This window comes from Pelodiscus sinensis, chromosome 3 (assembly GCF_049634645.1).
Source record: "Pelodiscus sinensis isolate JC-2024 chromosome 3, ASM4963464v1, whole genome shotgun sequence".
NCBI classification, from domain to species: domain Eukaryota; kingdom Metazoa; phylum Chordata; order Testudines; family Trionychidae; genus Pelodiscus; species Pelodiscus sinensis.
The window spans coordinates 64,718,268-64,740,737 of record NC_134713.1 but is presented as its reverse complement, the minus strand read 5'-3'; the positions used below and the strand labels follow the sequence as shown (position 1 = coordinate 64,740,737).

General features: G+C 43.9%; 1 protein-coding gene across 7 annotated transcripts in view; it reads left to right on the top strand.

The window, feature by feature from the left end:
* The window catches only part of BACH2 (BACH transcriptional regulator 2), a 253,359-nt gene that overhangs the window by 113,336 nt on the left and 117,553 nt on the right, over nt 1–22,470 (top strand). For 6 of the 7 annotated variants that reach the window (XM_075923895.1, XM_006133289.4, XM_075923893.1 and 3 more), the window contains exon 2: nt 1,177–1,295. The exons of the other annotated variant lie outside the window; for it this stretch is intronic. The gene's annotated coding sequence lies outside the window, so the exon portion shown is untranslated. The remainder of the gene's footprint in view (nt 1–1,176; nt 1,296–22,470) is intronic. 7 annotated transcript variants of the gene reach the window in all.

Sequence of the window (22,470 nt, the reverse complement as noted above, 5' to 3'; positions counted from 1 at the left end):
GCTTTAAGCCCATTACTACTTGTCCTTGATCCTACCTATAAAAAGCCTTTCTGCCTTTTATCAACAGAAGTACCTCTTATCTCTTTGCTTAATATATTTTAACCTAAACACAAGTCATGAAATCTATGTCCCAGTAAGGTCAGAGTGAGTTTTGCTACTGACAGTAATGGGGTCTGGATTTCAACCTACTTTTGCTTCTGAATGTTCTAGAAAGAGCGAGGGGTGTAATCTAGTAGTCAAGTACTTGACTGTCTGATAAGCTTAGGCTTATCGGGTAATCAAGTCGAGTACTTGACTACTTGTTCCCGCCCTCCCTTGCTGCCTCTGCATTAGAGGGAGAAGGGCGGTAGGGAAGGCTGCCATGAAGCATTCTCTGGCCATGGTGGGCCAAGGCTCACTGCTGGCAGAGGCTGCTGTGGAAGCAATCCCTGTCTGCGGCAGCCCAGGCTGCCATAAACAGGGGCTGCTGGACACAATACGAGTCGGGGCCGGTCCAGGACCCTTGCAGCTCTGCCTTTTAAATGTAGTAAAAGAGCTACCCGGCTCTTACTGCATTTAAAAAGCAGTAGTCCCGGATCTGCTGAAGTTCTACAGAGTCTCTCCCCTTATTGAATAATCGTGTAGTCGATACAATTGTATAAACTGCACAATTAGCCAGATACCCACTCCTTAACATCCTTAGGCAGAACTGGCTGAAAAACAATGAAAATGTCTTTTTGGTTTTCAGCATGATTTTTATTTAAATTCTTAATGGTTGAAGAAATTTCAACCTGGTCTATGTGAAATAGCTATAAAATTGCAAAACATTTTTCACAAAAACATCAACTTTTTTTAAAATTCAAAGAATTACAACTGTCTCCAATTCTAAGCAACCCTCTGCCAACAAACAGCCTCTGCGCCCCCTTCCCTCTTCCCCCCCCCCCCAAGCATTTGTTCTTTATAGCATCATGTGGGAGTCTTGGTAGCTTTCTGACTTCTTTGATGCATAAAATCTTTTATCTTTTGTTCCTGGGTGTAGTTAGTTTTGTCTACCTCAATTGTGTGTGTTGTAAAAGGATCTTGTGGATTTTATAAATTTCTCCAGAAAGCTGCTTTTGGCCCAGTGCAGTGAACAAAAGACTTTCTCTAGATTTGCATATTTCTCACAAAGGATTTTGATTTTATATCCTTTTCCAGGTATAACTATAGGTGTTTCTTACGGCAAAAGAGTTGAGCCACGCAACATCCAGTTGGAAACAGTAAGCTGCCTAAAGCAGCAATTTGCCTGAAAAGAGCTGCCCAGGACTATATATTGGGTAAGTAGTTTTGCACAAGTAGTGTAAAGTGGCTTGTTCTTTTGGAATCTCTCCTTACCTTTTTATAGCTTTACTATGCTATCTATTCAACTGTAGCAGTGAACACTGAAAAACTGTATACCACTTCATCTATGGCACTTACCTAAGACTCATCACTTGGAAGTATTGCCAGAACTTTGCTGGCTAATGTTGAAGTTCTTGGATACAGAGGAAAAACACTCATCTAGGAATAAGCCTCTTGCCAGTTCACATTTTACCTCAGTGTGTTTCTCAGATAAATGGCAAAGGAGTTGTCCTCGATGGGCTGGTCTTTTTGTACTTGTTTGTTTTGAAGCAGTACATTACAGTATTCTCCATGGCAAATTTAAGCAGGTGTGCTTCACAGATATAAACAGTGATTTGCCTATCTCCGTTCCATACAGTTAATTCACTGGTAGTTTTTTTTAATCCAGAAGAGACCATTAGATCATCGATTCTCCTTTCCTTATATTAAAGGCCAGAGTATGTAACCTCGTTATAAATGAGATTCTCTATTACTATGGCTGATGATGTATGAACCAAAAAGAACATAGTTCCCCTTTCAGGTTTCAGGCTGAGTATATGGGTGTGGCAATTAAAAGCATATTTTTTTTCTTCTAAACTGAGCAAAATTGCTCTGGAAATCATTGAGGCACAAAAAATGGAACCACTTGTCAATGCCATTTTTAAAGTCACTTTCGAAAGTAGAACAAATTTTGGTATAGCTGTGGCTTCAGTTTTAAAAAAAATTCTCCTTTCCCATTTACATTGCCCTCCATTTTGTGATGACCATGTATATAATAAATAAGTTTCTAACTTATTTACTATTACTTAGACTGTAAATTCCTCAAAATGGTTTAGTAGTAGCAATTGTCTACTGTCGGCCAAAGGGCAGCGATAGGAGTTAAGTGACCTATGACTTGATTCTACCAAGTGTGACTCTCACCTTTGAAGTTAAACATGTGTTTAAGTGCATTACTGGATTGGGCCAGGGCACTCAGCCCAGAAAATATGGTCTCTGATCAAAAAGTTTGAATCCCAGGGCAGTTCATTGGGTCCTTCATATTCACTGGGGTAAGTAAATGAGATCATTTCAGCCTACTTTTTCTGGAATGGGTCTTTAAAAAAACCCTCTTCTGCTCTGTGTAAACAATGGACACTTCACACGAGAGGAGTGTTTGTCCTTCTGAACTTGACTAGAATGTCCACTCTCTCCATTTCTGCATTGGGCCGTGTCTCCCAGCTAGTCCTCAAGCAGCCATTTCATTGGCACTATACATCTTGGCAAAGCCATGCCAAGTCTGATTCTGTATCTTGTGTGGGGGCCAGGTGGAAGAAGAGCCTATTCATTGGTGATGGTGAAACATGTTGAGTGAGGCACCTTGACAGAGGAATAGAGTGGGGAAATTGTGGAAAATGGTATTTAAAATAACAATGTACCAAGATGTGTGCCATTGACATTTGCCTATAAATTGTATGTTGTGTCTATTAGAAGGGCAAGCTCTTCTGTCTTATCCTGTATGTTGCTACAGCATTTAGTAAAAGGACACCTCTCTCATCAATGGCCTTGTGCATTTTATCACGATACAAATACTAAATAATTGTTACTATTTAAAATAAGTTGGTTTACTGCTATTTTATATCTGTATTTATATTTATTATTGTAGTTTTTCCTTATTGGCATGCATAGTAAAAGCTGGATCATGTTTTTGATCCAGGTGTGTGTACAGCTCACCCTGAAGTAGTCACAACTCAATCCTAAACCAGATTCAGATCAGGTATCCCAAAGGAAGTACTGCTGTGGCAATTGTACCAATTCTGTGAAATTTCAACTTGCCAAAACCCTAGATTCTCAATTCCAATAGAGACTTGTATGTCATGTCTTTGAGTTGAGCTAGATATCTATTCAAGAATATGAAATGGTGTATGTCCAGACTCTGAGGGTATGTCTAGACTACATCCCTCTTTCGACAGAGGGATGTAAATTAGGCACTTTGAAATTGCAAATGAAGCCGGGATTTGAATTTCCCGTGCTTCATTTGCATAATAGCGTCATGGCGCTCTTTCGAAAAAGCGCTATTTCAAAAGTAAAACTGCAGTCCACACTTTTTTGAGGGTAAAGGGAAGGCTTTTTCAAAAGATCCTGTAAACCTCATTTTTTGAGGTTTACAGGATATTTCGAAAATGACTATTTTTGAAAGAACTGCGTCTAGACTGTGGTTTTACTTTTGAAATAGCGCTTTTTTGAAAGAGCGCCATGACGTGATTATGCAAATGAAGCACGGGAAATTCAAATCCCGGCTTCATTTGCAATTTCAAAGTGCCTAATTTACATCCCTCTGTCGAAAGAGGGATGTAGTCTAGACGTACCCTGAGTGGTCTCATGTTAGGTACATAACATATTTTTAAGTATCAAAGTAAATGTTAATTGTTTCACAAGTAGCTTTTTCCAGCTACTAAATAATGTTGACTGTCTTTCATGAGCAATTGTGTTTTCAGCTGCTGAGTGGTACTAAATAGTAAATATTTTAGAAGGTTGTTATTGCAGCTGTTCAGCTGCTTTAAACATTTTTCATATTATTTTATTATTTAATGGCTTTGCACACAACATGCTCATGAAGGGTAGTAATAGCAGAGAAGCATTTGTGTTCTTCTGATGCATCTTTATAGTCTGTGGTTGGTTTTAGCTGTAGCCCAATAACCAGATACATAGTACATGGAATTTGTGAAAGTTTGTGGTGGTGTTCCTTATGTTGTACATGGGCTACAGTGACCTATTTTCTTCCCTCCCAAAGGCAAGAGCAAAGGGATTCAACCTATGGGAACTGTTTCTTTGAGTATTGCTAGCCTGCTGTGAGCAATCTTTTTGTTATACAGTTTGACTTGAAACGGAGCATTGTGCACATTTATAAAAATAGTGCCTGTCATTCAGAGGCTCTCATAATGTGTTCAAATGTTAATGAAATCACAAAATATCATTATAAAGACAGATAAATGTTCTTACTGGAAATGTTAATAAACTGAGGCATAAGGACGTTAGGTGACTTGCCCAAATTCACAGAGCAAGGGATACATTCTATGTGTTCATTCTCCTTAGTCTAATTCTAGTACTGGCTCTGGCTTTTTGCGCATTCCTAGAAGTCTGAGCCCTACTTAACTGGACTTCAGCTTGAAACCTTGCTTCAGAATTTGAGACTCTAGGCCTGATTCAGAACAGCAGTTAAGCACCTCCAAGGTCCAAACGAAGTCAGTGGGGACTGAAGGATGCCTATAAAGTTAAGGAAGCCGTTTGTATTTGCTTGAGGCTTCTATGTGCAGTTCATAGGTCTGGTTTGTTCCGTTTATCCGTTCTTATTCCATCTATTGCCTCATTAATGTTTCTGCTTTTATAATTATTTTTAATGTAGATCTGTAAAACTGCAAACGGAACTACTTATAGCTGACACTAAAATATCTGAATGTAGTTATGGCTATACAAGAAGGGAGCGATGCTGATAAAAACAAATGTGAAACTGACTGCAAAAGAAATTCATTTAGAGGTTAATGTAAGCAGAGGAAAATAGTAGTGAAGGTTAATCTCAAGTAATATTACGTTGGGGGTATTCAAAACATAGGTATGGAAAAAGCAGAACAAAAATCAATAAATGCATAAAGAAAGCAGAAACCACATTAATTAACAAGAGCCTCAAATTAGAATCCAAGGAAGAAAGGGTGATTGGCACTTGGGACCTGAATTCATTTCGCCACTTAGTCACAAACTCCCTGTGTGGCCATGGACAGACCACTTAATCTTCCTTGTGTCTCACTTCCCTATTTATGAAACGGGGAAAATATCTGGCACCTGCGTGTTGTGAGGCTAAAATCTCCTATGGATTGTGAAGCATTCAGGTAACTATGCTGATGAGGTTGTGTACATACCTAAAAGAGATGTCCATTTTCTCTCTTGGGAAATTCAGCCTGCTGCTTCTTCAGTTAGTAGTCTTGTGGGAGCTCCACCCGTAGGACGAATGCATGCCCAGGCATTCATGGTTGGAGATTTTTTGTCAGCAGTGTCTGTGGGTCCACATCTGTGCCATAGATGCCCTTTCCCTCCTGAATGAGGGTATATACAAAGAGTCATACCTGCCACCCCTTCAACTCCTCAGCCATCTCTAGCTTAAGACAGAGCAACATGGTGCTTGCTAGCTCGCCACAGTACTTACTACATTTTTTGCTTATTTTTCCTTATTCTTTAGGGCTATGTCTACACTGGCATGATTTTCTGAAAATGCTTTTAACGGAAAACTTTTCCGTTAAAAGCATTTTCGGAAAAGCTTGTCTAGATTGGCAGGATGCTTTTCTGGAAAAGCACTTTTTGCGGAAAAGCGTCCGTGGCCAATCTAGATGCGCTTTTCTGCAAAAAAGCCCCGATCGCCATTTTCGCGATCGGGGCTTTTTTGCGGAAAACAGTACTGTGCTGTCTACACTGGCCCTTTTGTGCAAAAGTCTTTCAGAAAAATACTTTTGCCCGAACGGGAGCAGCATAGTATTTCTGGAAAAGCACTGACGATCTTACATGAGATCGTCAGTGCTTTTCCGGAAATTCAAGCGGCCAGTGTAGACAGCTGGCAAGTTTTTCCACAAAAGCAGGTGATTTTGCAGAAAAACTTGCCAGTCTAGACACAGCCTAGTATTTTTCTTTATTTTACTTATTTTTCTGTTTAACACAGTTTGGGCTTGTGTGAGGAAAGGAGGGGAGGGGGATGTCTCCCTTCTCCTCTTCTTTGCCCAATCTAAGTGTTTGTTTTTCTTGGGCCTCTGTCCAAAGCTTCAAGTACAGGTTATGCATTAGACTCTGGGTTTCAAATCCTGCCAGATCTACCATTCATCTTTTGCTTGCAGCTATGGACATTCAAGCTGCTGGACACTCCCATCCTCTCCAAATATAAGGGTATGTCTACACTACAGCGCTATTTCAAATTAACTTATTTAGAATTAGTTAATTCGAATTAAGCTAATTTGAAATAACGCATCTAGGCACAAAAACTAAATCAAAATAACATTTTTCTAATTCGAAATAGCGCGTCCACATTGAGTGGACCCTGAATCAAAGGTAAGGCTGGCCGGAAATAGTGCCAGCAGGCCATCAGGGTCAGACTTAGCCTGAGGCAGCAGCTCCACACACTTTCTGAGGTCTGTGCTTAAAGGGACCCGACCCCCCCATCCCGGACAGACATTCTCAGGTTTCTCTGCTTGCTGGTCTACCTCGCTGAGGGACAGCAAAGCGTTTGTGTCTCGGAGTGCTCTGCTTGCCCTCTCTCGGGACACCACGGTACTCTGCAACATGGAACTAGACCTGTCTCTGGGCATGCCTGTACGTCTCTTGGGGTCGTTGCCATCAGCCCATCTGCACTTGGTGCAGGCTGCCATCTGGGAGGTCCATCGGGGGCTGTCAGGATCCAGGAGGCCCTGCGGAAGAGCATCCACCCCGGAGAGCCCTCAGATCCTCCCCACTGGGGGCTCGTGCCCCATTCCTCCTTCACGTCCTTCCACTTACCTCTCCATAGCCCCCCTTCCTGATGTCATATAAAATACATGTCTTTTCATAAACATGAACTGTCTTTATTTAACAAAACTGAGGAGGGGGAATGAAACTCTGGGGAGTCTAGGGAAAGGAGGCAGGAGAGGGGAGGGGGAAAACTAGGAGGAAGGAACCGGAAGGGGGGAGGGGAAGCTCAGCACTCTGGGGAGGGGGTCTCGTTGGGCCACATGTCTCCCAGCACAGCGGGTGCGGGAGCCTCGGCGTCCCCGGGGGGATGGGGAGGAGGGCGTGGAGGTTGAGGTGGGGGTGTGTGGAGATTGAAGAGGAGTGGGAGGAGGTTAAGGAGGGATAGGTGCGAGGGGGGGCAGGAGTGGGAAGAGGAACAGTAGCTTGAGGGGCAGCAGGCGCTGGGGCAGCACAGAGCAGTATGCTCTGCAGCAGGGCCTGCAGGTGTGAGCACATGGCGCGGTCCTGGGAAAGCTGTTCTCGGTGGAGCTGCAGGTCCTCCTGCACCCAGGCCTGGATGGTGCAGTGCAGGGCTCGCAGGGCCCCCAGGTGCTGGTCCCAGTACCCCTGCCACATGCTGGTGGTCCGGAGGAACCCTCGGGTGCTGGATCATGTCCCAGGCAGAGTGGTGCGCTCTGCACGTGCAGCTGGTGCGGCTGTGGAGAAAGAAGGAGAGTGGTCATTTCTCCCTGGGGACACAGTGGATGATGTCCAGCACCCCCTGCGAGGTGCGGATGACCGTGCCCTGCACCGTCAGAGGCAACTTGCTTGCACAGAGGCCATGGTCAGGATGTCTGGCTCTCCCCAAGACCACACCCATGCTCCTGTGCCGTGTATACTGTGGCCGAGGTGGGGGGGAGATGTCCCCTGCCTCTGTCTAGAGGGGGCGTGTGAAGGGAGGGCGTCCTGCTGGGTCCCGCCCCAAGGTCGGGAGCGTGTCAGGTCTTTTCACACACACGTGTGCCTATTGGGCCACAGCCCCTGGGTGTCACGCAGCTGGAGCCACCTGCCCAAGGGTGGCATGGCATGTGCTCGCACATGCACAGGTGGCTGTGTGATCCGTGGGAGGCATGGCCCACGCGCGTGGTCCCCGCCTCCCACCCAGGTAGGGGACAGTGCTGGCACTTACCCGGTATGGCCTCCCCGGATGACCCTGCCGACTCCGGTGCTGGGACAGCTGGTAGTGGCCCCTCTGCGGTGCCCAGGTCAGGGTCCTCAGCTCCCGGCTCGCTGCCTCCCGGGCTGGTGTGGACCACCGCGCACCCCAGGATTCAGACAAGGGGGGGGAAGTAGGGGCAAGTGGCAGCCCCTGCTGTGGCACCACCCCTGGTGTATGCCTGCCTCAGCTCCTTCACCTTCAGGTGCACCTGCTCCTGGGCGTGCCTGTGGCCTTTCCTGGCCATGGTGGCCGCTATACGGCCATGGTGGCCGCTATACAGCCATAGACAGCCGCGTTCCTCCGCCTAGTGTTGAGATCATGAACATTGGGGACCTCCCTGCAAACCTCAGTGAGATCCATTATCTCCAGGAGGGTGCCTTCTGTCTACGTCCCCTGGCTGGCTCCTGGGTGCTGGGGGACTGGGCAGAGGGCGGCTGGCTGCCATTGTGTGGCCACTGGCTGAGGGTCTGCGGCTGCTAGCAGGCCTGGCTCTCGCATGTGCCCAGTGGCCAGACTCTACTCCTTTAAGGGCCCCGGGGCTAGGGGAGAGGAGAGGAGATTTCCTGGTTTGGCCCAGAGTGGTCACAAGGGGAAACTGGGAAGGGCTGGAGGCCCCCTAATTCGAAATAACTGTCTACACAGAACTTATTTTGAATTAGCTATTTTGAATTTGGTGTTATTCCTCGTAGAATGAGGTTTACCAAATTCAAAATAAGTGTTCCACTATTTTGAATTTATTTCAAAATAGCGGTTTGGCTGTGTAGATGTTATTAAAGTTAATTCGAAATAACTGCTGTTATTTCTAATTAACTTCGTAGTGTAGACATACCCTAAGAGAATTTTGGGATTAAAGAGCAGACCTTACAAGTTGAAAAGGATGAAATCAAACTCCTCCTGATGGAGCACTCTTTGACTCGTTCAGGATTCAAGCAAATCCCTGTACATCAGCGCTGCCAACAATTTTTGCTTTGGCTGTCACAAAAACCCCAAAGGGCCCTATGGTTCCTTCTAGACCATTGATGGAAAAACTCTTCTCCAGCATGGGACAACAGAGAAGAGAAAAGTCATCCCTCAGGAGTCAACGATAGGACCCCTTGTATCCCAATATGGGTACCAATGAGGCTCTCATTCCTTCCGGTATGAATACCATGGTGCCAACCAATAAACCATGTGTTGAGAAATCACTTAGAATTCCATCAATATTGACACCAGGTTCAGTGTCCTGAAACATAAGGACTCTAGAGCAGAGTCAAAATCATCATCACACAATAGTATTACTTCAGTTCCCCAGTAACAACCAACATACTGACTCCTGAGCATCCCTGTCCAGAGTCCCCAGTATTTTCCAGGCTTTTATTCTACAGGAATGCTCCTATTCCCGCTAACACTGGAAGAGCCTAAATCAGTGCTACTGACAGGTAATGAGAAACACATTCCTCCAGTACTAACTAACTTTCTGGCGTTTGCTTACCTTTGTTCCCTACAATCTTCAGCGGTGACTTATCCTCTGATGTCAACACACTCTTCACCTGAGGTCTTTCTAAGTAGTGAGAGCTTTTCAGCCAGTACTGACTCATCTTCGAGAACCACTTCATCAGCCAATCCCTGAGGTGCTCGGTATTGATGCAAGTTCAAGTCCTACCCAATATCAACTTGGCCACCGATATCAGTACTACTTGCTCCTTTGATAGACATGCCTCACCTCATCTGACTTTGAGCTGTCTGTCTGTACAAGCTACAGGCAGTCCCCAGGTTACGTAGAAGATAGGGACTGTAGGTTTGTTCTTAAGTTGAATTTGTACGTAAGTCGGAACTGGCGTCCAGATTCAGCCGCTGCTGAAACTGACCAGTGGCTGACTACAGGAAGCCCGAGGCAGAGTTTCTCTGCCCCAGGCTTCCTGAAATCAGCCGCTGATCAGTTTCAACAGCAGCTGACTTGGGGACACGTGGTACAGAGCAGCTGGGGCACTGCCGGGTAGGTCCCCGCAGCGCCACACCTCGGCGCTGCGGGGACCAACCCGGCAGCACCCCAGCTGCTCTATCCCAGGTGTCCCCAAGTCAGCTGCTTCTGAAACTGATCAGCGGCTGATTCCAGGAAGCCCAGGGCAGAGCAACTCTGCCTCGGGCTTCCTGTAGTCAGCCACTGGTCAGTTTCAGCAGCGGCTGACTTGGGAATGCCTGGGGCAGAGAAACTCTGCCTCGGGCTTCCTGTAGTCAGCCACTGGTCAGTTTCAGCAGCGGCTGAATCTGGACGCCAGTTCCGACTTACGTACAAATTCAACTTAAGAACAAACCTACAGTCCCTATCTTCTACGTAACCTGGGGACTGCCTGTAGCTTGTACAGACAGACAGCTCAAAGTCAGATGAGGTGAGGCATGTCTATCAAAGGAGCAAGGGGTGCTGCCGGGTTGGTCCATTAGTGCCGAGGAGTGGTGCTGCGGGACCAACCGGCAGCCCCAGCTGCTCTGCCCCAGGCGTCCGCGAGAAAAGCCTGGTCTGCTGGGGGGGGGCAGAGGCGCACTAGCTGCGCCCCCCCCCTCCCCCCAGCAGACCAGGGAGACGCGGAGCAGCTTTTCTCGCCCCGGAGGACGCGGACGGCAGGACCGCGGAAGGTCTGGGCAGTCCCGCCGACCGCGTCCTCCGGGGCGAGAAAAGCCCCATTCATAAGTACGGATCCGACATAAGTCGGATCCGCGTAACCCGGGGACTGCCTGTACTGTATTTTACTGAACACTTGCTAAGGATCAGAGGGAACAATTTCAGGCACTTGTTAAAGAAGGCCAAACTGTTACCAGTATCTCTCTATGCCTGCAAGTTTCGAGGCTATGATAGAGCTGAGAGCTTCCAGATCCTGACCTCCCACAAAATGCAGTTGACAACCTTCCTTTTGAGGGGCCCAAGTCTTACAGTGCCCTAGACAGGATCGTCAATTCTTTGACTCCTGAGTGATACTATAATCTCTGGCGTCTGTGCACCTGTGACAAAAAGAAAACAGTAACCTTCTACAGTAACCTTGTACGCTATGTCTAGACTATGGGGGTTTTCCGGGATACCAGGAACGCGTCTGCTCTTCCACTTTTTTTTTTTTTTTTGCGGAAGAGCAGACTCGCTCTTTCGGAAGCTCTGTCTTCCTCCTCCCATGAGGAAGAAGGGCTCTTCCAAAAGCGGGGTTTTTTCCAAAATTTGGCCCAGTGTAGACAGGCCAAATTTCAGAAAACCTGTTCCGAAAGAGTTATCAGAAAAAGGTACACAAATTGCTGAGCACAGTTTGTGTACTTTTTCCCGATAAAGCCCCGTAGACATAGCCTTCATCAGCGAGATCCTCAAAACATCCATTTTGGCCCATTGATCATCGGTCAGGATCTGTTTTCTGCTCCAGAGCCTACATCCTTCCCCTTTCCTCCTTTACAGGAATTGTTTTTCTACCTTTTTTGGGAGTTCATCACCTCAGAGAGAGAGACCCTGGAGGGGATTTGCATGGGCTATTGCATCCATTTCAGCTCATTTTCACCCCTTAAATCCTCTATCCATGTTCTTCTTCTTCAGAAGCCTTTCTCACAAGGTGCTCCTGAGGCAGGAGGTACGATCACTCTGAATCCTGAGGAAAATCAAGCCTGTTCTCGTGGACTTTAGTTGCAAAGTGTTCTGTTCTCGGTACTTCCTGGTCCTGAAGAAAAATAAGGGAAGAAGAACAGTTTTAGACCTCAAGACTTTGAACACTTTTGTCCTTGCTCAGTGGTTTACAATGGTAATCTTAGCAACAGCGGTTCCCTCTCAGTCCAGGAGATTGGTATGACTTCTTCAAACGTCAGGACTCTTCTTTTCAAAACACCATACATTCCCAACACAAACAATTCATACGTTTCCCGTTAGGCAAGGACCACTATCAGTATTATCCTACCTCTTGACATCTCCATTATCCAAAGTGCCTTTATCAAGATCCTGTTGGCTGCCACAGCCAGTTACACTAGATGGGGATAATTGCCTTTCCCTACCTGGACATTTGGCTCATTTCTCAAGGCACAGACAGCAATCAGCAACGCCTCTGTTCCATTCACTAGGTTTTCACTTCTATGTGGAACAGTCAACCCACGTGCCTGCTCAACATATAAGCATCATTAGTGTCACTTTGGACTTTTCCACTACCATGGTGTACTTACCTACTGACAGTTTTACCACAATGTCTAACCTTGTTTCAACATTTCAGCAGAGCCAGTGAAATGTAACTCCTTGTTTCATACAACTTCTGAGCCATATAGAAGCCTGTACATTTGTGACACTCTTAGTAAGATTACAAACTTGATGTCAAGGTTGGCTCAAAACTGTCTATATACACAGTCTATCCAAACACATATCTGTTCTTCAGAGACTCTTTGATTCTCATGAGGCATACCAGAGCGGTCGACAAAGTCTTCCCTTGTCGACCACGCCATGTCTAGACAGCCACGCTGTGCCGGATCAGAGGGAATGTCAGCACAGCACGGTGGCCATTTTTATTTTAACGAAGCTGGGATTATTTAAATCCCCGCTTCATTGACTATGTCGAGTAAACTACTTAACATGGCTCCGTCGACGGAGCTATGTAGTCTAGACACACCCATAGTGAACCACCTCCTCATCCAGGAGTCAGGATTCAACACCCACCCCACTTCCCTTTAAAGTGTGGTTCCTAGTTGGCTCTCTGGTGAAAGGGTTTTTTCCCCTCAAGCTTCACTCTTCAAAAGAAGAAACAACCCTCCATTCACTCTGGGAGACTAGGCCTGAGGCTGTGTTGTGTGTGTGAGTGTGTGTGCACCTCAGATCAGATTCGTTTAGACAAACCACCAGAAACCGGCTTTATTCTGAAGAGAACAAAGAACAAGGTGACAGTTCAGCAGCCTCCTCTCTGCTTGCAACCTACTTGCTCCCAGCTCAGTCAGTGCTGAGACCCTGCTGGGGAGAAGAGAGAGTACATCCTGGCAAGAACCAGGAAGTTCTCCCAACATACTGCAGTTTGTAGTCCACAACTTGTAGTTCCCAGGGCTACTCCTTAAAGCACACTGGACCTTGGGCTACATATAGTTTTTGTGGGTCTGTTTCTTTTTGAGCCATCTGTATCTATTGAATACTCACACACTTGCATGTGCGCACATGTGCCAAAAAATCAAACTGTTCACAATATTTGAATTGCACATGGCTATCTCTGCATATAAAGATTAATGGTAAGTAATATGTCTTTTCAAGCTGAAGACAGCCTTGAAACGCAATGATCTCTTAAAGAATGAACTACCGTAATTCAGGAAGAAAACAAAAATGAGGCCAGGTTATCTCCTTCAAGACCTTCTGAGAGGCCATACATTTGTAGACTGCTTTGGATTTTGTGACCTTTTTAATAGCAGTCATCCAAACTTGAAACTTAACTTGAATAGAAATTAAGTGGGTCATTTGGCCTTTCAACCTCTCTGTTCCTCTTTTCAGACCCTGCTCAGCAAGTACTCATTCTGGAGATTTTGATATGAATGTAACATAGTTCTCATGCTAATTCTCATCAAGGAGTCAGAAATGATATTCAAAGTGCCTTTGATATGCAGTTTTACTTATGACAGTTCTCTCACAAGGGTTTGAGTCCTTTTTCTTTTAGAAAAGAATACGGGATGTTTAGAGTGCTTCATTCTCCAAACTACTAAGACAACGACTTTACAGTCTTTGGCAGAGTTGTAGGCATGCTTATACTTAGAGACATTTTTGTTTGATCTTGTGATTCCAGCATTGCAGGTCTTTCCCGTCTTACTTGCTTATTGCCCCTTCTTCATTTCCTTTCCTCCTGTTCTTTTCAATCTGCATTTCTACATCTTTCCCCTCTGTCACCCAGCCATTGCTCTGATTAACTGTATTTCTTCCTGTTCTCCCTCATTCTTAGTGCCTTCCCTCTTCATGTTCACAGATCTTCTACTTTTCTGCTCTTCTGAAACCTTCTTGTAGCTGCTGGTGACATCTGTCCTCCTAATCCTGGTTCCTAGCATAGAGCTGTACTGTCCTCCTGTCCCTGCCAGGCCTCCTTACTTTCCTACCAGTTAGGTGCTAATCTTTCATTCCTATCTCGTGGTACTCCTCCATCCTTCTTTCTGCTCCTTCGTGAACTCCCACTTGGCCTTTAATAAGCTGTCTACCATTTATGGTCTTTACACCTCCATCTCATTCTCACTGAAGTCCAGCTGCCTCCTGGTGACTGTGTCTATCATTTCCCTTTTCTTCAGAGTTCTCTCTTTTCCCACACATCATACCCTGTAATGGTCAGGCATGGTGGCATGGGACTCATCCTTTGTGTCTTGCCACTTCCTGCTCCTCCTTCCTCATATTTGTCCTCATCTCTGAATTGCATTCATTCTGGTTCTTCCTGTCTGGTTGTGTCACCATGATCCATGGACACTCATTAAATCACTTCCCTGATTTCCCCCCCCCCCTTCAAACTCCCTTGTAAGGTCCTGTAAAGCTCTGTCCCATCCATTATTCCAGCTCTCCTCTATAATTGCTCTCTACCTTGCTCTTAGCACCATGTTAAATTTTTTGCTTTATTACTCAGGCCCAGTTCAGTAGGGCTCTTCAGTAAATGCTTTTATCCCACTGAAGGAAAAGGAATCCTTGGCCATTTTTTGAGAGAGTAGGATGGTTTAGAGAACCTAACTCCGAACTTTGACACTGGTGGAATTCCACTGACTCCAACTGGGCAACTCCTGATTTACACTTAATAAAAAAATCTGAATCAGACCTAGGGGGAGAGAGGTGGAGGTTTGGAGCAGGCAACTGGATCTGATCCATTTGTCTTCTCCAAGCTTCCAAGATTTGAAGAATGAGGATTTTCAAATAAGGGGAAAAATGTGTTGTCTATTCAATAAATCCAGTTTTCTAGCTAGCTAAAGGATTCTCCACCACTTAAATGTATATCTATCAACAGTAGCACTTTTGTCACTAGCTTTCTTCTGTTCAGTAGAGTCTTAAGCTATACTCATCATGTTATATGTGAGCACCTTCCAATAGCAGATTAAGCTGTGTGACTACATTTCTGTCCTATGTTGTTTGTTCTCTAATTGTGTCTCTGTCTTAGTTATGAGTCACTTGTCTGGCCTCTGTGAATTGGTGCTGCTAGTCTTCACAGGAGTGGGGGTTTGGAGCAGCCTGTATTACAGTATGAACTGAGTGGGAAGCAATGGAGAGTTAGAGGGAAAGTAGAGATCTTAGTCTAGTAAAGCTCAAAAAAATATTGCTAGATTAGTTGTCCATTGCTGTTTTAGTATCATACATTTACTGGAAATAACCAGATATTAAAGTCATTTAAGGCTTGTCTACATGGAGCAGCAACATACCCTATAAGGGTTTGATTTCTGTAGTGCACAGATGTGCTGTAAACCCTGCTGTTGGGCACTAAAAATTCCCCAGTGCTCTTTTAAAGTGGTGCTGTTTGAGACAGTACTATGCTAAAGGTCACGTGAGAACTTTTAGAGCACGCCAGTAGGGTTTACAACATGAACCACTTAAGGCACAATATATTCACTCAAATCACATACTGGTAAGGAATGTTACCCCACCATATATACAAGCCCTTATCTGCATGTGGAGAAAATAATTTTCCTCTGCAAATCATGAAGATTACTATTTAACATGTGATAACTGATAGCCAATAAAGCTTCATGTTGCAGGAGAACAAGAAGAATAGCAGAAGTGTCAGGTTGGAGACTGTTGTCTCCTGGGTTTTTTCAGTAATCAGTTTACTGTATATAATTGGATGTCTGCTAATTTTTGTTGGATAGTCACTATGTGCTTATCATGTCTTCAAGTGGGGGAGTTACTGTTTTCTTTTAAATTTAACCCTTTTACGTGGAGGTAGAGATTGGTGACTGAAACATATTTAATATTCTTAAGTCACCAATGCATGACTAACTCTGCCATTACAATATGCCTTTCAGGTGATAGAAAAATAAAAGAAGAAGTGAACTGTGTCTGGTTTCATTATGATAGCAACAGAATCCATATTGCATCTCTGAGACCAAAAACCCAGCTACATTATTGACCAAATTATGCACAAAGGACAAACTCTGAAAGTTTAAATCGGTTTAATCATAAAACATCCTCTTGTCTTACCTAAGCCCGAGTAGAAAAAATAAACATGGGGAAACAAATATTTGTTCAGAGCTTCCTCTATTTACCAAGAAGGAAGCTCTCTTATGCCAATTTCTGCATAGAAATCATTTTTGGCAGATTTACACCTGCTTTTATAACCACATATACAATAATCAAGGAGGGCTTCTTTTACTAAGTACTCATCAGTTTGCCAGTAATGTACACAGCCATCCAGTGGAGGATACAGTAGGATTTCATTTATCTGAAAGTCAAAGGGAGCAGTGAATAAGTGTTTGGCTTGTAGAATTTAAGGAGAAACAAAGGGATTTTCTGTGTAATTAATAGTTAGTGGAAATGAGGATGTTGTTGTGGGTAATGAATAATTTTTGGTTGAGTTCAAATAATCAGATATGTATCGTAGTTAATATTGTAGTCTCCAGTGCATGAATATCTTCTGTTCCACATAATCTGATCCCCAACTCCCTTCCAGTTTAGTTGAAGAAAGAGATATTTATGTTTAAGGTAGCAAGTTGGAGTCCCCATGGAATTATGTAGGAAAAATACCTCACTAAAGCATATTTTCCAATAGGATTTCACCTGACAAATATGACAAATGGCAGATGTAGAAATTGGCATAAGACAGCTTCCGCCTTTGACTAAATCTAGAACATAAAACTGATGTCTTTCAGTTTTAATGTGTAATAAATTTCCATTAGAGGCAGTGCCCAAACCAATTCAAGCACTTTCTCATACTTCAGAGGCTTATTTATCTCTGCACCCAGGCCCATGTCTATGTTCTTGTCATTTGAGATACTACCATTTGGCCAGGAAGAAGAGAGACTTGTACCCATTGATGTGGTGTTTTGGATTGTGCAAATTGGCTCTATGAACAATATTGCAACACAACATTGCTTCCTGTAATATCCACCATACAAACTCTACCCCAAATACTGTCATGTAAGTGAACTATTGTAATGTCCTCAGGGAAAATATGTAAGATTCTTTTTGGGAATCCCGATATGATAGTTTGAAGATTTGAAACTACCTATTGGATTTTAAGCTAGTCTAAATAAATATGTGGTTATAAACATGATTTTTTTAAAAAATTAAGCTTATGTGAGAAGCAGTCTTAAAATCAGTTTGAGGGGTAGCTGAGTTAGTCTGTAACTGGAAAAACTTAAAAAACAACAAATAGTCTTGCAGCACCTTAAAGACTAACAAAACATGTAGATGGTATCTGATACCATCTACATGTTTTGTTAGTCTTTTAAGGTGCTGCAAGACTATTTGTTGGTTTTTTTAATCTTTTTGTAGAAAACTAGCTTTAATCTTTCTTTCATTAGCCAGCTTTATTCTGTTACATATATGTTAAAGGACTTGAATAAGAGCTTGCATTAAGATGTTTTCCCATCATACATACTTATTATAGTTGGTCTTTATTCAAAAACCCTTATGTTCCCATCTAAACATTTTTCAAAAAGAGCCAGTACAACATTTTCAGACACATTTTTATTGGTTTCCAGCAAGCAAGTCACCTTTCTTTTTTCACCTTTGCCTACTCCTTTCAGCACATCTACTCCTTTTTTCAAATCTGTGTATTTTCTCTACCTGCTCCACCAACCTCCTTGTTCTTGCTTTTGCTTCTCCTGTAATTTCTGTGCACCAACTCTTACTTTCATCTCTTAAATTCAGTTCCCTCCCCTTTTTTCTTTCATGCACTTTTTTCTTTTCAGAGGCTCTTAATCGTCTTATGTTGTCCTCATCCCTTATCCACAAAGTGTTGGAAATGACTACCTCTACAGCCCATCAATACTGATCCTTCCATCATCCATCTGAGGATACGTTACTATAGAGAATGTAAAATTCAGTCTCTTAAAGGCTCAGTGTACAGTCTCTTTAAAACTCCTAGATCTTACTAGGGATGTGAAGGACTAGTCGATAGGCTAGTCAGCTAGTCGCTTCCTCGCACCCCATTTCTGACTCTATCAGAAAGAGGCAGCAAGGGGGAGTAAGTGGAGGGGTACTTGAAAGTGGCAGCAGGGCTCCTGACACTGGGCTCCCCACAGTACTTCAAAGCGGCAGCACTGCATAGAGCCCGGGGTAGCGTTCTCAGCTGACCCCCGGCTCCACGTTGCTCTTTCACTTTTTGATGTGTAGCAACAGCCCTAGGGCACCCTATTGACTAACTGAATAGTCGATGCAAAATTCATCGATTATTCAGTTAGTCAGTTACTCACAATTTAACATTCCTAGATCTTACTGGCTTAATGAGCGACAGAGACTTCATATAGTCACAAGTTAACATATGGTGCTTAGAGGCCTTGGTGTACCACACAAGGTCTTCTCCCATCTCCTCACTGTTGGTGTCACTTGACCATTGTGGGTTTTTTCCCCCTCTCTCTTCTGCTTCCTGTCAGGTTCTCTCTTCCTTCTTGATCAATCATGTACATGCTGCTCCTGCATACAGTTGTCCTGGCAGGAGAAACAGAATGAAACAGAATGAAACTGACCAGAATCACAGATTAGGATGATTTGGTTCAGTTCTACTACTGCCACTGGGGAAAATACTGTTGTATTTGTAGGCTTCACCACAAATGTTTCTCCCAGATGAGGATTTCTAAAGTGTAGGTTGGCATAGGAAAATGGAGGGGGATTTTTTGTGGCACTGATACCTTGTATTTAGAAAATGAGTCATCATGTGGTCCTTGTTTTGTTGTACGTAAGATTACCCGAGTGTGACATAGCACCAAATGTAATGGTTGCAAATACATTCCTGAATGTTATAACTACATTTCCTGAATTATCCCCAATTATCCTGTCAATGGTCATCTTTAGAACTGCTAAGTTAGCCAAGAGTGTATCTTTGCATGAAAGTGCCGCTCCATGAGTTTTAGATGATGTAATATGAGCAGATAGAAATGGCATAGACTCTACTATAGCCACAGAAAGACTATTATACCAGGGTGCACTAGCACCCTGGTGTTACCATGCTTGTTTGGGACAAAGGTCACTTGCCTAGAAAGCATCACAACTGCAACAAAATAATTCAAGTCTAAAGCAGATTGCAGAGAGTTGCAAAAGGATCTGACAAAACTGGGTGAGTGGGCCACAATATGGCAGGTGCAATTCAGTATTAAGTGCAAAGTCGTGCACATTGGAAAACATAACCCTAACTATACATTGAAAACAATGGGGTCTAAATTAGTTATTACTACTCAAAAAGACTGTGGAATCATCTTGGATAGTTCTCTGAAAAATCAGCCCAATGTACAGTGATAGTCAGAAAAGCTAACAAAATGTTAGTAATCATTAGGAAAGAGAGAGAATAATATAGAAAATACAACAATGTAGCTGTATAAATTCATGGTATGCCCACACTTGGAATAGTGCCTGCAGTTCTGATTGCCCCATCTTAAACAAGATACATAAGAATTAGAAAAAATACAGAGAAGCAACAAAAAAGAAGAGGGTCCTGAACCGGGTTGGGGGGTGGGGGGTCTATCTTTTTCTAGAAGAACTGGCTTCACTGTGGGGCCGAAGGGAACAGAGTTCCTTTGTTATCCCCATGAGCTACTTACTAGACGAGTTCCTGCACAGAGACTTTAAATGTAATAATCTAAATAGCACTCTAAGGCAACATAATCTTACTGTGATAATAGACACGTTTTGGGCTGCCTTTTTGGTACCACAGTTAAAACATGATTCAGAAAACGTTAGGTTGGCTGAAGACAGCAATTCTTGTTTCTGACAGCTGTTCCCCACAGTTCCACAAATGTAAGCATGTCTGCAGGATGGTAGAGAACTTGTTTACAAGGGAAGTTCTTAAAAATACAAATACAGAGTAGCATTCAGATCAGTCATTCTGATCAAAGCGCTGACAATTATTAGGGTGTAAAGGGAACTGATGACTCAACTTAGACACAACACTGCGGCGGTCTCCGAATTTCAGTTTCGTAGCAGATTCTTTTCAGGAATGTTTTTCGTTCCTCCGTGATTCAGATTTGTTTCTGGAGTCTCCGTATTGTTTTATATTTCTTAACCAGGAAAGTGGAAGCAGCTTTCGGGAGTAGGCTACCAAACATCTGTGGTAACCACTAGATGTCCAATGGAAAGCTCAACTTTTTTTGTGAAAGATGGATTTGTATTTTATCCATGCTTTCTTCATAGCTGTATCTGCCCTGAAATATTTTCTGTCTCGTCACCATATAAAATGTTCATGAGTTGCAGTTTAAAAGAATTCTCTGAATCAAATTGCAGTATTTTCATCAGCTCCCATTCTTAGTAATTCCAAGCAGTGCCCTTGTTAAAATTGGTGACTCAGAAACTGAAATGCAAAATATTTCTCTGAACGGTGGCCGGAAATTAGCTTTGAAACTTGAAACAAAGTGCAGACCGCAGTTTTATCTATTTATTATACGTGCTTTGTCTTCAGCAGTCATTTAGATTGCTTTTGGTAGAGCCTGGGTGATCCTCAGGCTCTGATAAACCATGTCAGAACTTTCTGACACATCTAATTTTTGGATTAAAAAATGAATTCCTAGTGAATAATTTCATTGCCTGTAGTGCTTTCTGATACTGTTATGGCATTTGGTAGAACTTGTTAGAAGTATTAAGTAAGACAGGATGTTGGTAGGTTTGAGGTCATCTGATATTTAAAAATTAGAGGAATGTGTGTTCTACACTAGTAGAGTTGAACTAAATGGCCTAGTTGCTATTATACAATGTGTTGACATATTTAGGATGCACTATGATGCTAATAGGTCACATTCTTAATTTGGAAAGGCTACAGTTCTGACTAAACTCATCAGTTTGTAACAGGCTACTCATCTGCCAAGGGAAAAGAAAAGGCAAGTATTATTATTTTTTTAAAAACTGTGGCGCCTAAAGGCATGGTGGGGTGGAGATAGACTGAGTAATATAGCTGTAAGAAGTTTCGAATTAGCATTTAAGCATAGGAATCAAAAGATACAGAAAGTGTTTTGAAAGGGGCAGCCGTGCATACTTCAGAGTTGTTGGGAGGTAAGATTTTATGGCAAGAGTGGGCAATAATTTTCACCCAGGGTGCCACTTAATGAATTTTGGTATGTGGTCAGAGAGAAAGAGTATGAGCATGAAAGAGACACTGTGTGTGAGAGACAGATTTAGACACAGATTGAGTGTGTGTGCGACAGTCACTGTGTTTCTGGCATGGACTTGGTGTGTGACAGTGACACTGTGTGTGTGTGTGTGTGTGTGTGTGTGTGTGTGTGTGTGTGTGTGTGTGTGTGTGTGTGTGTGTGTGTGCTGGCTGCTGCTGGGTAGGGATGTTAGTGAGTAGTTGAGTGGAGTATAGGGATGTAAGCAACTAATCGACTATCCAATAATCATTAGCTTATCAGATAGTCAAGTAGTGACTGCACTTGTCGCTCCCTCTCCCCCTTTGCTGCCCCCCCCCCATTGGGGGACAGAAGCACAGGGGGAATCGGTGCGAGTGGGGACTGAAGCAATCCCAGTTCACTCCAGTTCCGACGGTGGTGCTTTGGCTTTTGAAATGTAGCAAGAGCCCCGCTCACCTTGTGCTCCCTGCGGCGCTTCTGCTTTTGAAACGTAGGAAGAGCCCCGTGGGCTCTTTTCAAAGGCTCTATAGAGGCAGCAGGGCGGGTGGAATTTCAAAGGCTCTGTAGAGGCAGTGGGGGGGATGAGGAGGCTTGCCACAGGCAGCAGCTGCTGCTGCGGGTTTCCCAGCAGGGAGCCAGACCCCTCTCCCCTCACACCACGGACAGGAGCTGCTGCCGGTGCAGCCCCTGCCTGCAGCCAGCCCTGGCCACTGCAAATAGCGGCTGCTGGACTTAGTGCAAGCTGGGACCAAACAGTCCCAGCTCATGCTGGACTGGGATGCTGCGCCTCTGTATTTTAAATGTAGTAAGATCCTGGCAGCTCTTAAATGCAGAGCCGCAGCTTGGGTGACTACTGGAGCCACTGCAAACTGGTACTGCTCAGTTCTGCCTTCAGCTGGCTACCTCCACTGCGAGTCTGCAGAGCAGCCTCTTATCGACTAATTGTATAGTCAATACAAATTATATCGACTATATGATTAGCCAGATAATGGCAACTTAACATCCTTTCTGTTGGGTAAGTTTCTGAGAAGCCACATGTCCTCCACTGTCCTCCACTGTTGTCTCCCTTCCCCCATTCTGCAGAGATGAGGTGAGTGAGTGAGTGAGGGTATGTCTACACTACAAAGTTAGTTCGAACTAACATCTGTTAGTTCGAACTAACTTTCATAGGCGCTACACTAGCGCTCCGTTAGTTCGAATTTAATTCGAACTAACGGAGCGCTTAGTTCGAACTAGCTAATCCTCATTCCACGAGGATTAAGCCTAGTTCGAACTAG